This window comes from Macrotis lagotis, chromosome 1 (assembly GCF_037893015.1).
Source record: "Macrotis lagotis isolate mMagLag1 chromosome 1, bilby.v1.9.chrom.fasta, whole genome shotgun sequence".
Lineage (NCBI taxonomy): Eukaryota > Metazoa > Chordata > Mammalia > Peramelemorphia > Peramelidae > Macrotis > Macrotis lagotis.
In genome coordinates this window covers 515,145,298-515,160,859 of record NC_133658.1, presented here as the reverse complement: position 1 = coordinate 515,160,859, position 15,562 = coordinate 515,145,298, and the positions used below count along the sequence as shown (strand labels likewise).

Sequence of the window (15,562 nt, the reverse complement as noted above, 5' to 3'; positions counted from 1 at the left end):
ATGTTTGCTATGTGATATGCAATTCTAATTTCTTGCATGTGGTCTAAATAATAATTGTCTGTAACTATGCCAAAAGCAAATTAATAGTCATATTTGGCATATACCTATAATTGTGTCTGTGCATCTAGAGTGATGAATGGGGGCTACAATTCTTAAGGAAGTAAGGAAACAAGCATTTATTAAGTGTCTACTATATGCTATGCACAGTATTTTATGATTCGATTCTCACAATGCCCTGAGAGCTAAGTGTTATCTTCATAACCAGTTTACAACTGAGGAAACTTTTGAGGAAGAGAGCTGAGTTGTCCAGGGTCACAATAGCTAGTAAATTTCTGAGGCTAAATTTGAATTCAGGTCTTCCTAAGTCCAGATCCAGTATTCTTACCCAATGAACTACTTAGTTGCCTAACTAATTTTGAACTAGAGGAGATTGTAAAATGCTTTGGGCTTTGTTGTGGTGATAAGATTGGCACAGACAGCCAGCTTTTGCTTTTTCACTCCCAGTGTTTCTAATTCCTCCTTACAGCTGATTTTATCTTTACAGAAATTTGCATCACACATCTCTAGTTACTGGGAAGCAAGATGGAAGTTTGAAAGGCAAACAGGAAGAGGTGAATTTATTCCTGCTTCAAAAAGATCTTGTGGGTGTTGTTTACCATGTAGGAGTCACACTTCCTCTATTCTGTTTGGGGGTAGGGTGGGAGGGTGGGAAAGGTGAATGTAATACATTCTCCTTAACTCAAGTCAGTGGAATAGTCTGAAACCCTTCATTGAGAAGGGCAACTCTGAAAGTCTTAAAGCTATTTGATCATCCCTTTACTGACTTACCTGGGAAGGGCTGATTAATAAGGGACCTGGAGATGTCTTTCTTTAATCCCCAGGGCAAGTTGTTGGCTCAGGTGGTCTCATTGGGAAAAAAAAAAGATATACTTCCTTGAAACTAGGGTTCTAAGGTTAAATGAATTATAGCTATGGAAGCAAAGACTAGAAGCAGAGCATCAAGTTTTATTTGTAAAAGGGTGCTGGTTGGAGCATCCATAAAGGAATTCATGGACCATGCCAAGGAGTCACAGGAAGCACCTTTCATTGCCAGGAGACAGAACCACAAAGATGTCTTCTAAAAATAATGAAGTCTGTGGGGTTGGGGGTTACTCAGAGAGGAGCCCCAGTCCTTTCCTCACTGATATATGAGTCTGACGTGGATTGAAAGATGAAAACCAGTTCTTCTTTTCCCATATTGGTTACTTTGTTCCTATGCCTCAATTAAATAATTTGCTATTTGTTTTCTGGTTCTTTCTTCATCTGTTAAAAAGGTAGGTGCTTGATGGTAGCTCAGGAACAGTGTTTGGCACATAAGAGGTACTTAAGCCATAAGGAATTCCTGAGCACTGGAATACCAAAAAAAAAAAGAGTCAAAAGGCAGTCCCTGCTAAAAATCTAATGGCCTAAGTCCAAATCTTAGACTAGCTATGTGACTCTGCCTCAGTTTTCTCATTCTATAAAATAAGAATAATTAAAATTTATATAGTGTATTAAGGTTCATAAAATGTTATTTCATTTGCTCTTCATAAGAACCCTGGAATGTAGATGCCATTATCTTTATTTTAAAGAAACAACTGAGAGAGGGTTATGCTGCTATTAAATAATTGAGAGAGGATTTGAATTCTGGTCTTCTTAACTCTTAGGCCCAATACTTTCTCCACTTCCTCACCTAGATGGTTTAAAATGGGAATAATAATAATAATAATAATAATAATAATAATAATAATAATAATAATAAATAGCACATATCCTGCAGCATTGTTGAAAGGATAAAATGAAATGATATCTATAAAAAAACTGAGAACCATAAAGCACTATGTAAATGTTAGTTATTAATGTAATGGGGTTTGGAATGTTTCCAGACCACATAAAATGGTATCATCTATAGAGGAAGTGATGGGTTCCTGCTCCTGGGACTCAGAAGGACTGACCCGTGCATGAATACTTTGTGTTAGTATACCAAGTGATTGGAAGCAGTTTCTCCCACAGGCTAAGTAGCTAGAACTTGCACTTCCCTGCTTCATCCAGAGGTGAAGAATTCACAGTTGGTGATATTATACGGGAAGTAGGGAAGGACCTGGGAGATATCTTTTTCTCTCCTTAGAAATAGTAACACAAAGTAACAGGTCTGAGTTTCTGTGTTTCGTTTGTTCTTTTCAGTTCTAGGTGCAGCGAATAGAATCCTGAACCCTGAACCCGTGGGGACATTGGAATCTACGATTCCAGGCTGAAAGTTGTAACAGTCAGGATTCCAGAACACAAATCCAGTGGTAGTACATTGGACTTGAATTTGGTGGGACTAATGCATGGGTGGGGAACCTTTTTTTCTGCTAAGTGCCATTGGGAAATTTATAACCTCATTCACGGACCATACACAATTATTAATTTAAAAATGAGCTTGCTATATTTGGCCAAACATTTAATTAATTCACTCCTAAAAAACTCCTAGATTTATTGAATTTCAAATCCCGCCTGCAGTTGTTGGGACAACAGCTGACCCAAAGATTTTGACCTTAAAAGACCTGTCTTGGGACATTCCTCACCCCTGGGCTAGTGCTATGTAGAGTTTAGCTGTGAACCCAATCTCTATCCTCTTGAGGTAGTGTAAAGGGGATTATATCCCACCTCAAGGGACTAGGGGGAAATATTTGGATATTTGTTTTTGTTTCAGCAAATACTCCTTTGTAAAAGCTAACCTACTAAATTGTTAAAGGGAACTGGGGTGCTTAGTCCCCTAAAAGTGGGTGGAAATGAAATTGTTAGGGGTTCTAGACAAAGGTAGAGATATTTCCCAACTCCATAATACTAGAGGATACTGGAAGAAGATTTGGGAATAGAACAGAACTGTTTCTTGGGGTGGGGGGATTGTTATTTAAATATCATTATTATTATTATTACTATTATTATTGCCCAAGATGGCACAGATACTAAATAGCAAACTCTCTTTCCTTCCTTCCTTCCTTCCTTCCTTCCTTCCTTTCCTTCCTTCCTTCCTTCCTTCCTTCCTTCCTTCTGAGTGGAATAGTCCCTCTTAAGAGTTAATATTCCTAGTGAAGACCTCTCAGGGTTAAAAAAATCATTAAAACAAAGACAAAGTATTCTTAGAAGAAAGAGGTAGAGAGTTCTTGCATTCCCAGTCAGACACCCTTATGATTCTGTTAGGGAAAGAAATAGTGGAATACTTCCAGAGAAGAGACCTTGCATTCTTAGCCACCTATTTCATGATAGACTGGGAGAACAGTAGACTGCCTCCTCTTGTTTGATGATAAGTACTAAGAAGACCTTGCATACTCGGATATTATTCATTTAGAGAGATAACAGAAGGTCATTAGAAATTTTCTTATATCCTTACCATCTGGATGGTGAGGTAATAGTCTTTGAAAACATTTTATTCTTCTCTTTGTTACCAAGTAGATTTTTTGTGTAAAGATTGTAACTCTGAAAACCTTAACCCATCAGGTTGGAAGAGAAGGGACTAGGGAGGGGGGAATCACACTAGGCCATATCTTGCTTGACTGTCACCTCGGGGCAGCTCCTTGATCTTCACTACCTTTGTGAAACTTGGAGTATGCCCTTTTCTGGAGAAAAGCCAAAATAAACTTTCTTTTTTGCTCAGAGGAGTCTCTATATATTTTTTGTTTTTTAGGTTTTTGCAAGGCAAATGGGGTTAAGTGGCTTGCCTAAGGCCACACAGCTAGGTAATTATTAGGTGTCTGAGACCTGATTTGAACCCAGGTACTCCTGACTCCAAGGCCGGTGCTTTATCCACTACGCCACCTAGCTGCCCTCTGTATTTTTTTAAAGTGGATTTTTATCCCACATACTACCTTCCTTCCTTTGCAGTGACCATATATAGTTCATATCCCACTGCTTATTGACACAGAAGCTTTCAATTTTGCTTTCCTAACCTAGTCCAATTTAGAGCTCCTTTGGTAGGCTGATGGCCACCCTGCTCTTGAGGATATGCCGTTTTGGCGCCAGAATTATTGCAGATACCTAATGACCCTTAGCCCTACTGAAGCTCAGTTCTCTTGAGCTCAAAGGATCCAAGAGCCTGTGCCTTCCCTGCAGCTGCTGTATTATAAGCAGCACACTTGATTTAGAGACTGGATTCAAATACAGATCTTCTGACTCCAAATACAAGGTGTTACCTCACATTATTTCTTTTCAAATAATCATTTAATCAATATGTTAATACACATTTTTCATTCATTTCAGTGAAAGTCTATGAAGCAGCTATCGAGGGTGGACCCTACATGAGTCAACAGGTGAGGTGTAGCCCAAGGCTCTTCAAAGTCACATGCTACTTCTTCAAAGGTTTAGCTTGGCTTTGTTGAATGATGCTTCAAGTTCTTCACATAAACCCAGCATTTCCTAGCCTTTCAGCTGCCCCCCCTTTGGCGGCAGCAGTCCCAAAGCATTGTTGACTGTGCTGACATGTCTAATACAGCAAAGAAGCTTCTATTAATTGTGCTCTAGGCAGCTCAATCCCAAGCTTAATAAGCCTTGCAAATATTAGCATTCTTTGACAGCTCAGGACTCAGCTTGCCCTTCAGTTTGTCCTTCATCTTCTAAGAATGCTACTATGAATCCCTCCTGGCAGAATGGGGCATCTGTTCCATACAGAAAATATCTGGAGTATCTGCTTTTAAATCCCAACAGACTTTAATAGAATTCTTTAAAAAAAGAACCAATTACAGTTCTATCCTTGGGAAAGAGAATGGTGGGATAAAGATACATATTCAGCTCAAGAAATATTTGTTGAATGAATAAATGAATGGAGACACAAATTGGGAAGAAGAGGAAGGCTAGCTAGCTACCAGTTGATTTTTGACTTGGATTAACATCTAAATTCAGTTGCCAGTTAAATGATTTTTAACAGGTTCCCAGGATGGGATGGGATGGGATGGGATTCTCTAGATGTTTTCTGGGTAGCAACACTGGTGCAGTTGGCTTATTGCCTTATCATCTCTATTGCCCTGGGGAACAATAGGTCAGATTAGTTCTCTGGCTTGCCATATCACATTATTGTACTGAGCTTGCTTTCCACTAAAATCACTAGCTCTTTTCACTTGAACTGCATTTTAGCAACCTCATCTTCAACCTGCATTTTTGCAAGTTTGTTTTTTTTTTTTGTCCAAAGTTAAGAGTCTTTCTCTTTCTCCAGGCATGGTAGAGTATCCCTGTAATCCCAGCCACCACACTGAAATTGTTGGATCTCAATTTCAGGAGTTTTGAGCTGCAGTGATCATCTTAGTTCACTTAAGATGAACTAAGATGATCACTTATCTGAGCCTCCTAAGGAAAAGGGAATCAGCCCAATTCAGAAACAAAACTGATCAAATCTCCCATGATTCTTTGTAGTGAAATTGGGTCTATAAGTGGGCCTGTGAGTTGCCCCTGTACTTCCAGTCTGGATGAGATAAGGAGATCACATTAAAAAGTTCATATCTATAAACTTGTATATTTTTATAACATATTAATATTTTATACATTTATATATGTTATATGTATATATCCAATTAAATTTATTTATATCTACTATTAAATTTTATCTTGTTAGAATCAGCCCAGAATTCCAGACTGCTAATAACTTTTTTGACTGCACACCTTATAATCCCATGTATTTGCTCTTTCTCCCTATATGTTTTCCTTTATGAATTTCCAGTTCATTGATAAATGGTTGAATTTAAGTACCCTGGCACATTCCACTAGTTGCTGCTAAGTTTGGGTGCCATTGTGGAAATGCAGGATTTGAGACAGAAGTAATTCATAAAGAAGTACATGACTTGATTGAGCTGCTCACATGATGGCTACATGATAGCTATCATGATGATCAAATTTTCTATCAAAATAGTAATGGACCAAAGTAAAAGAGTACAAAGCACCAAATCTGAATCATTTTGGTCTGAAAAAATCCCCAAGAGAATAAATTGAATTATTTCAGAGGATCAATGATTAATCATACTACCCATCTCCTAACAGAACTGGTTCAAAATGAGACTTTTTTGGACATGGCCAATGTGGGAATTTGTTTTATGTTAATACTGCAAATTTGTTATAAGGACTTTGTTTTTCTTTTTTCAATGTGGAAGGAGATAGAAAGAAGCAAAAATAGTCTTTTTAATAAAAACATAATTAAATGTTTAAAAATAATTTGAGTGAATTTATTTAATTGTGGTTGGCTCTTCATTAATGGCAAGCATTCATTAAATAATGATATAAATTAAAAAGCATTATCAGAAATAACCATTCAGGACAAAATTGAATACAACTTTATCATGTGACAGATAATGAATATAAGAATCTTAGAGAATGGAAACTTGGCATGTAAATAAAATATCTTTTTGGCCAAATTAAATATTAATGATTCTCAGTCAATCTTCTTATTGCAGAATATTAACCTTTTTCTAGATCAGTTCTAAAACTCATTCAATTGTACAATCTTCCAGGTCACAGTTTTCTATTTTCAATTGATTTCTTGCAAACCAAATATACTATAATAAATGTATTTATTATATTATAATATTATATTGCAAATACTAATTAACAATGGCTAAGGATAATCCCTCTCAGGTAAAAATCCCTTTGTGGGTGGTGCAGTGGATAGAGCACTGGCCCTGGAGTCAGGAGTCCCTGAGTTCAAATCCGACCTCAGACACTTAATAATTACCTAGCTGTGTGGCCTTGGTCAAGCCATTAAACCTCATTGCCTAGCAAAAATCTAAAAATAAAAATCCCTTTGTAAATTGAAAAGTATGTTAGAAAAATAGGAGCAGTGAGATGGGGAAGAAGGTAAGAGTGTCAGGTGTGGAGTCAGGAAAACTGATTTTCTGAGTTGAAAGCTGGTCTCAGATACTTAGTATCTGTGTGACCCTGGACAAATCACTTCAACATGTTTGCCTCAGTTCCCTCATCTATAAGGTGAGCTGGAGAAATAAATGACAAACCACTTGAGTATCTTTGCCAAGAAAATTCCAGATGAAGTCATGAAGATTTGAACATAACTGAAATGACTGAACAAGAACAACAATGTTAGCAAAGATAATTCTCAGATAAGCATAATCAGAGAGTCCAAAAAAGAGATTTATATAGTATACACAATGTTATATAACTCTTCCCAAGTGTTGATTTATATTTGCCTCAGGGGATTCGTTTCACCAGTCTAGGAGCTTTATATTCACTTTTGGTTATTAATATCTTTCTGCTTACTCCTATAAATCAATTTGAAGTGGCTCAGGAAGACAATGGTAAAACCCTCCCAAAGTATTTGTGAGACCTTGGAGGAATCACTACCATTGCTACTTCCCACAGGCTCACACTAAAGCAGGTTCTGCCACTCTGTACCCAGACCTATGCATTTCCCCAAGCTGCTCACAATTGCACAAGGAGAATTTGTAGCCATCAGTTTCTTTAAGGAAAGGGGAAATAAATGATAGTGATGAAAAACCATTGAGCCAAATAGGAGGAGGACTTTGTGGACATATTGCAATCATCACTAAAGGCTGCTAGCTGTAGCAGAAATGGTCTTTTCCTGTTTTAGACTTTAGGAGGGGGGAAAAACAGAAGAGGAAAGAAGCTCAGAAGAGGAAACCCAATTAATGGACTTTCTTCCCTGATTGGGAGTAATAGAAGAAAAAAATTGCCTCTGAGTGCTTGCTTCTGTAAGTTCACCAACCATGGTCTACACTAGACACAATAACACATTGATCTCAGGCTCTTTTGAGAAGGGAAAAGCTGAAGGGAACTGCCAGGACACTTCAGCACTTGTCCCCATTGTCCCCACATTGAAGACAACTTTCCCACACCAAGTGACACTCTTACCTTCTTCCTTTCTGGCATCTTTCTTCCAGAAATCTAGGATCCTCTCAAAAGTCCCAGACCTAAAATATCACTAGCTGTTGGACTCCAAGCTACCATCATGATGCTACCATCATCTCCATGGCAACTCAGAGTTACAATACCATGCCAGAGATTACCTTGAATTAACAATTTGGAACAAAAAGAAAGAAATGAGATTAGTCTGTCATAGTTTTATTTTTATTTTTTTGCAAGGTAATGGGGTTAAATGACTTGCCCAAGGTCACACAACTAAGTACTAAGTGTCTTAGGTCGTATTTGAACTTAGATTCTTCTGACTCCAAGGACAGTACTCTTTCCATTGTGCCACCTAGCTGCCCCTGCATAATATCTTTTTATGGAGCTCCTATTGACTCTTAGGAAACACAGTTTGATTTTCTAAGATCTTACAAATCATTCCTTTAGTATAGAATTTTACCTGAAATAGAAGACACTTTAGTTGGTTATTCATTAGGGTACCCACATTCTTAACCTTCCTGGATCATCTTCAGACCCCCAGAACCATTTCCCATGTTTTTTCCTCTCTGTCTACTAATAGTGAATTAGTAATCATATCCATAAATCCTTTCAGTACTCTGGATTACAATTTATTCCAAATGATCTGATGTCACTGAAGACAACTAGGTCTTCTCTTACCATTCTTTTGTAAGAGATTTCAGTTCCTATTAGTTTGTATTCAGTTCTTATGATCATTTCTCCTTGAGAGAGAGGAGAAAAACAAAATGTTGCAAATTTCTTCTTTATTCTTTTATGTTATTATATCATCACTTATACCCAACAAGTCTTATCTCTCCCTTGATTTTTCCTCTTGCTCCGGTGGGGCTTTTATTGTCTTTAGCATTTATTCCTAGGTTCAGATCATATTTGATATTAGTCTTTCTGATATTATTCTGGGATTCAACCCAGCTGCAGTAGTGTTTGAATGTTTGGCAGGTAGTTTGAGAAAGGACTTCAGTGTTTGGTACCCTATCCTGCCATGTGATCTTCAGAATCTTCCTAAGATAATTCAAATGGAAGTGATTCAGTTTCCTGGCAAGGTGCTCGTACACTGTCCAGGTTGCACAGGAATACCACAAAGAGATCAGCACAATGACTCTTTGGACCTTCAGTTTGATAGGCAGCCTAATGCCTCTTCTCTCCCCTTTTCTTACTTAGTAATTGAATGTATGGAAAGAAGCAAAATGAAATGAATCTAGAAAGTTGGATGCCATGTTTTGCATTCTATATTTGAGAGGCAAAGTGATATGGTCAAAAGAATATCTGCTGCACAAGCAGAGGCCCTGAATTCAAGCCCCAGCTCTGCTAATTGGCACCTCTAGGAACTTGCACATATCACTTAACTTGCCTGGACCTCCATTTTTTAAATTATAAAATGAGAGCGTCAAGACTAGATGGTCTCTGAGGTTCCTTCTAACTCTAGATCTAGTCACTTCTGGTTCAAACAGATGTTTGCATTTTATCTTAGAAGTAATAGGGAGCCCCTGGAGTTTATCGAATAGGAGAAGTAACATGGTCAGAACCATCCTTTAGGAATGCTCTGGCAGCCATGTGAAGGATGAATTAGAATGAGGAAAGAATGGACATGGTAAGACCAATTAGAAGACTGTTGCAAGAGTGCAGGTGATGAGACCCTGAATATTGATTGTCTAGGTCTCCTGACTGGCCACTCATTAGAGTGTTTTGTATTACATACCAGTGATTGTCAAAATTTTCCCCTTAAGGAAACAGGTTCTGAATGGTGAAATTTTATAACGGAGAATAAATTCAATTCAATGCACATTAAGTGCATACTATATACCAGTCACTGTGTTAAGCAGATGGGATACAAAGAGAGTCAAAGGGCAGTGCCTGGCCTAAAGGAGCTCACAATCCAAAGAGGGAGACAGCATACAAGCAAATATATACAAAGAAAACTATATGTAGGACAAATAGAAAATAATTAATAGAGGGAAGAGGCTGTAGGAGGTAGGATTTTGGTTGGAACTTAAGAAAAAGTCCAGTCCAACTGGGTGAGAATTGAGTGACTTCTCCCCTAGGCAGTTAACAATAATCTTACCTAGAAAGTGGGTTCACCATTCTCCAAAGTGGGGTCACTCTTGTGCCTAGTCCGGTTGTCTCAAGCTGGCACCCTTGTACAACTCCCAGTTACTAGGTCAGTACTAGAGGTAGCTGGTGACACAGTAGATAAATAGCAATGGTATGTATTGCTAAATAATAATAATGAAGTCCTAAGTTCAAATTTCAGATTCAAAGTTCAGATACTTATAAGTTATATGAGCCTTTGTTGCTGTTCAGTTGTTTTTCTCAGTCATATTCGACTCTTTGTGACTCCATTCCAGGGCAAAGATACTGGAGTGATTTGCCATTTCCTTTTCCAGATCATCTTATAGATGAGGAAACTGGGGCAAATAGGGTGAAGTGACTTGCCCAGGTACATACAGCTAGTGTCCTAATACCAGACTGTGTTTTCTATACATTGTGCCACCTTACTGTACCCTATATCATCCTAGGCAGCTCATTTAACTTCTGTCTCTTAATTTTTCAACTGTAAAATGAAAGATAATAATAGCAACTGAGTTGTCATAAGGATCAAGTGAGATAATATTTGTAAACAGCTCTTAGCACATGCCTGGCACATCCTACTACTATATAAAATCCTTATTTCTTTCTCCTTTACCCTTGTCCAATATGGCATAGAGGAAAGAGCACAGGATCTAGAGTCCACACCAGCCACTCTCTGTAACTCTGAAAAATCCCTCTGATTTCTCTGCACCTCAGTTGATTCATCTGTGAAAAGAGTGCAGGATCTGGTGTACACCTTAGCCATCCTCTGTAACTCTATAAAACTGTAACTCTGACAAGCCCCTCTGATCTCTCTGCATTTCAGTTTACTCATCTGTGAAGTGAGGAAGTTGAACCAAATTAATCTTAAGTAGCAATGTATTAAATAAAGGTAAGAATCATCAAAATTTTAAAAGCTGCAATTTTGTTAGTGTGAGTGCCCCCCCCCCCCGATATTATCACTACCTTCCCTTCCTAAGTTGCTGGGGTCAAAATAAATCATTATCTTGCAGCCTTTACATACTTCTCTAGGCTGGTCCTTTGACAATCTATCACTGAACCCAAACTCCAAGGATATCAGACCAAGTGACTCACCTAGGATCACACAGTGTCCACAACTTTCTGAATGACTCTAAACCTTCACCCTCTCCTCTTTATCCACTGCAAACTAACTGCCCCAAGAACCAAAGGTCATTTCTTCATTTTAAGGAGGCTGTATGACCTTCAGGGAGTTTAAATAAACTCAATTCATTGAATCATCATTGTTGTAGAAGATGTATGTGTCTCAAAGATCCTGCTGTCCACACTTTCCAAAGATGTTGATGATGTTTGTCCTTTGTTCTTGAAGAAGACCATGACATCAGGGAGGTGATGCCATGACAAGCAGATAAATTGGGTCTGAGTGAAGAGGTGCTATGCTAAGTCACCAGCCTCACTTTCTCCTCCAGAGCCATCTGGATCAGTGACCAAATACAAATCAGGACCACTGGAGATGACCCTGGATGCAGGGTAATCAAGGTTAACTGACTTGCCCAAAGTCACACAGTAAGTTGACAAGTGTCTGAAGCTGGATTCAAACGCCCATCCTCCTGTCTCCAAGGCCAATGCTCTTTTCATTTCTCCACTTAGCTTTCCAATAGATGGAAAGAGGAATGGTAAGAATCATTGGCTTATACAAAGAGTAGATAAATACACAAAACTATGGTTTCATTTCCCCTCTCAGGACTGTTTCCAACCCAGCTCTACTCTGTTGCTTCTATTAATTCTGTTTTTATTTCACACATTTTGAAATTACCAATCCCTGGCAAAAGGAGGGAAAGAGGAAGTTCAATGTATCCAGACTTGTTTTCCTTGCTCTTCTCTTTGTATTGCCAAAATTATTTTTTGGCAGACTCTCAGAAATTCCTTCAGCTCAGTTCCTTCAGATTCCCCTTCTCCTATAATGTTTTCCTTTATGATTGCTATAGACAAAAAATCCAGGATTGCCTAAATAACAAAGAAGCAGCTTCAAGTTAGCTATTTCAAGGGAAGAGGAGGAAACAATTATTTATTAAAAACCTACTGTGCATCAGTCACAGTTTTTCATGGAGACTCAAGTGGAGGTGGGGAATGATTCCAGAGCCAAGAGATAGATGCTTCTAAGTATAACCAAAATTCTGAGAGGAGTTAAGTTTCATCATGTCCTTCTCCAACCTACTTCTGGGCTGATGCCCCAAATGGAGGGGTGGTGCTCTTCAAATGATGAAGAGGGCAGGTGTTCTGGGTAAATGGAAGTATGTCGAGGATGATGACAGCAGAGTAATCCCCCAGGAACTGTACTGGCCCCAGGACTTTGTATTTGCCTAGTAAGGAACTAATAAAGTTTATGATATGAAGGCATGCTGCAACAGGATTCTACATTAAATATCTCAAAGGCCCAAGGCATCTTGGCCTGGTTACATCACTCTGATTAAATGCTTCCATAGTTGGGTACAATGCCATGGCTCTTTCATTAAGGGGGGTGGGGACTGAGGATATCTGATGCCATTTCAAACCCAGAGAGGCTTGGAGTGAAACAAGTTTCCTGGGACTTTCCAACAGTATCCTCAGAGACCAAGGCAGGAGTCTCTCTTGTCGTCCCTCAAACATATATTCATTGGAGCAGGATGGGAAGGAACATCACAGCATCTCTGTGACAAAATTTTATTTTCCTGTGGCAGAACTGTATTTTGTCTTACTTTCTTTGGAGGAGTTTATTCAAAAATAGTCAGGCTTTGTCCTCTGCCCTCCTGCAGGGAGGGTTACACACTCCTTTTAATCTCCTTTCTCTCCCAAGAAAAGCTGGACCCATATGGAGACAAGAAAGTCAGCAGTCTAAGGCTTATACAGGAAGGGAAACACATCTAGAGATACTTTTAATATTTGTTTTTATAAATGAGAATAGGATTATATACATTTGCTATGTTTATGTCTGTTTTTTGAGATTGGGTCTCAAGATCATGAGTTGGGCCATCATGGGCCCAAATCTAATGTTGATCTGTTAGGAAACTTTAATTCACTGCTCTGTTTCTGGGCCATTTCTACCCCCTCACGAATCTGATGACCCTTTTCTTGAGCCCTTCTGCAACTCAGAGCCTCCAGACTCCTCAGCCTGATATAGCTTCTGAATGAATCTTGAGTGTGTGAGAAAATTTTTCTTGGGGTGATTAAAATATGGAACTCTCTACCCTCCTATCAATTGTCTATGTTGATATTATAGGGAAAACGGACTTTTCTGGGACATGTGGCTTATTAAGTATAGTAAAGTTGAGAAGAAACTTCCTTCTCATGGAGGATCTTGCCCAATTTTCCCTCTTATCAAACACATAGTTATAGAAAGGGAAAGGGTCTGTAGGAGAGAAGGGATGATGTCACCCAGGGGCTAGCTCCAAGTCCTGAATTCAACTAGTGACTGTAATGAGAGAATTGCCAGGAATTGGGACCATTTCCTGTTCTTTTCAAGTGCTGAGATTTGGGAAAACTCCTCTGGTTTTCCTCTTGATCTGGATTAGGCTATCTGCAAACTAACCTCTAGTTGGCAGCTCTTGATCAGAGTCAACTAATAGTTAAAAATCATAACACCTACCATTTATAATGCTTAAAGGTTTTCAAAGCATTGTTAGAAAAAAAATCACATCATTTATAGTTGTCTTCCTTATTTTTCAAATGAGGAAACTGAGGCAGACGGCATTTAAATGTCATAACTCCTATATTCCTGAAGCCAGATTTGAACTAAAATTTCCCTGACTCCAAGTCTAGTTCTATAATCCACTAGCTAGGTCACTCAGATTTTGCTTTCCATCAGTCCTGTAACAATTCCTAGGGTGAATCATGGATGCAGTTATAGCAGCATCTTACCAGGACTGACACTAGCATCACTCCTGGAAGCAAAATGGCATTGTGTCTCTCTCTTCTTCTTGTGTCACAGCAACAATGATTGGCTATCGACTTTGCAGAGTGAAGGACAAGTTCGAATCTCAATGGCAGATATCAGCAAGGAGGAAAAAAAATCCTCTATGCTGACTTCCCAGCTTCAGCTCTGAACTTTAGTGTGGCTTGTCTCTAATGAGTTTGCACTTGTTCAGTCCTAGAGATAGGAGAAATTTCTATAGAGAACTGACTCTCAACAAGAGAATTAATCTTTAGAATAATGAGGATAATTAATTTTGATTCCTTGTATACTTTCATTGATTCTTCTCTCAATAAGGAAACTCTCTCTACCAGTGCAGATTAATTTTAAGGGGTGATAAGAGGTCATTTACCAAGGATCAGAGAGCCAGTATGTATCAAAAGTGAGACTTGTGCCCAGTTCTTCCTGACTCCAAGGTTAGCTTTCTATTAATTATACTGCCCTGCCTCCCAGTGATGTTGATGATGATACAATCACTAGCATTTATACAGAATTTTATCTCTTTCCCCCTAAATTGCTATGACCCTGTAACCTGGGATAAAAGATAATTGAAGAACAAATAAAAACATGGCATAGGGGTGGCTAGGTGGCGCAGTAGATAGAGCACTGGCCCTGGAGTCAGGAGTACCTGAGTTCAAATCCAGCCTCAGACACTTAATAGTTACCTAGCTGTGTGGCCTTGGGCAAGCCACATAACTCCATTGCCTTGCAAAAAAACCAAAAGAAAAGAACAGAGCATAGTTACACATTTTTTTATGTCAGGAAATGACACTCATGTCTCATAGGAAGGTATTTTGTTATAAATCAGATCACATGTCATCCTATAGACATTAATATTCAATACACAAAGGGCACTATTTTCCATTTTCACACTATGTCATCTAGCACACCTTTTCAGAGCTCTCATCTCCAATATGGAAGTCCAATTTGACTTGATTTTGCTATTTCCTCAAAATACTATCTCTATATTTTTTCTTTTTCTTCTTTAGAGTTTTATTTAAGGTAATAGGGTTAAGAGTGACTTGTCTAAGGTCACACAGCTAGGCAACTATTAAGTGTCTGAGGCTGGATTTGAACTCAAGTCTTCCTGACTCCAGGGCCGGTGTTCTATCCACTGCACCACCTAGCTGCTCCCCTATATTTTTTCTTGTTTTTGTATTCAAACTTCTAGAAAAAAATTGTTTATACTCATAGTATCTACTTCCTCATATTCTACTCACCTTTCAACATTTGCAATCTTGCTTCCATGTTTACCACATAATTGAAATAACATTGCAATTTAGTTCCTGTTGAGAGCACCATGATCCTTCCAGTCACCCATATTCATAATCTAGGAGTCATCTTCAATTCTTCAGTCTCCTTACCCTTCATATCTACTCATTTGCTAAGTCCTGTTAATTCTACCTTCATAGGTACACAGAGGTACCTTTCTACTTCTCTCCATTTATGGTTACCACCTATGTTGAGTTACATTCTAGCTCCCAGCTTTTGTCTGTTGGCCTATTTCATGGATGCAAGACCTATCTAATACACTGAACAAAAGACCAGGTAAATGTTAACATGTAGTTGTATATATAGCATGTTTAAAATCTGGAGATTTACAGTTATCTAAGATATAGGCCAGCTCTAAAGAATTGGTTGAGAAGATTTAAATCAGAAATTTAGGTCATA

General features: G+C 38.5%; 1 long non-coding RNA gene across 1 annotated transcript in view; it reads left to right on the top strand.

Moving 5' to 3' along the window:
- The window catches only part of LOC141506938 (uncharacterized), a 39,485-nt gene extending 33,340 nt beyond the window's left edge, over positions 1-6,145 (top strand). The window contains exons 2-3 of the long non-coding RNA XR_012474024.1: positions 545-611; positions 4,261-6,145. This is a non-coding gene — a long non-coding RNA (uncharacterized LOC141506938). The remainder of the gene's footprint in view (positions 1-544; positions 612-4,260) is intronic.
- Positions 6,146-15,562: the final 9,417 nt, after the last annotated feature.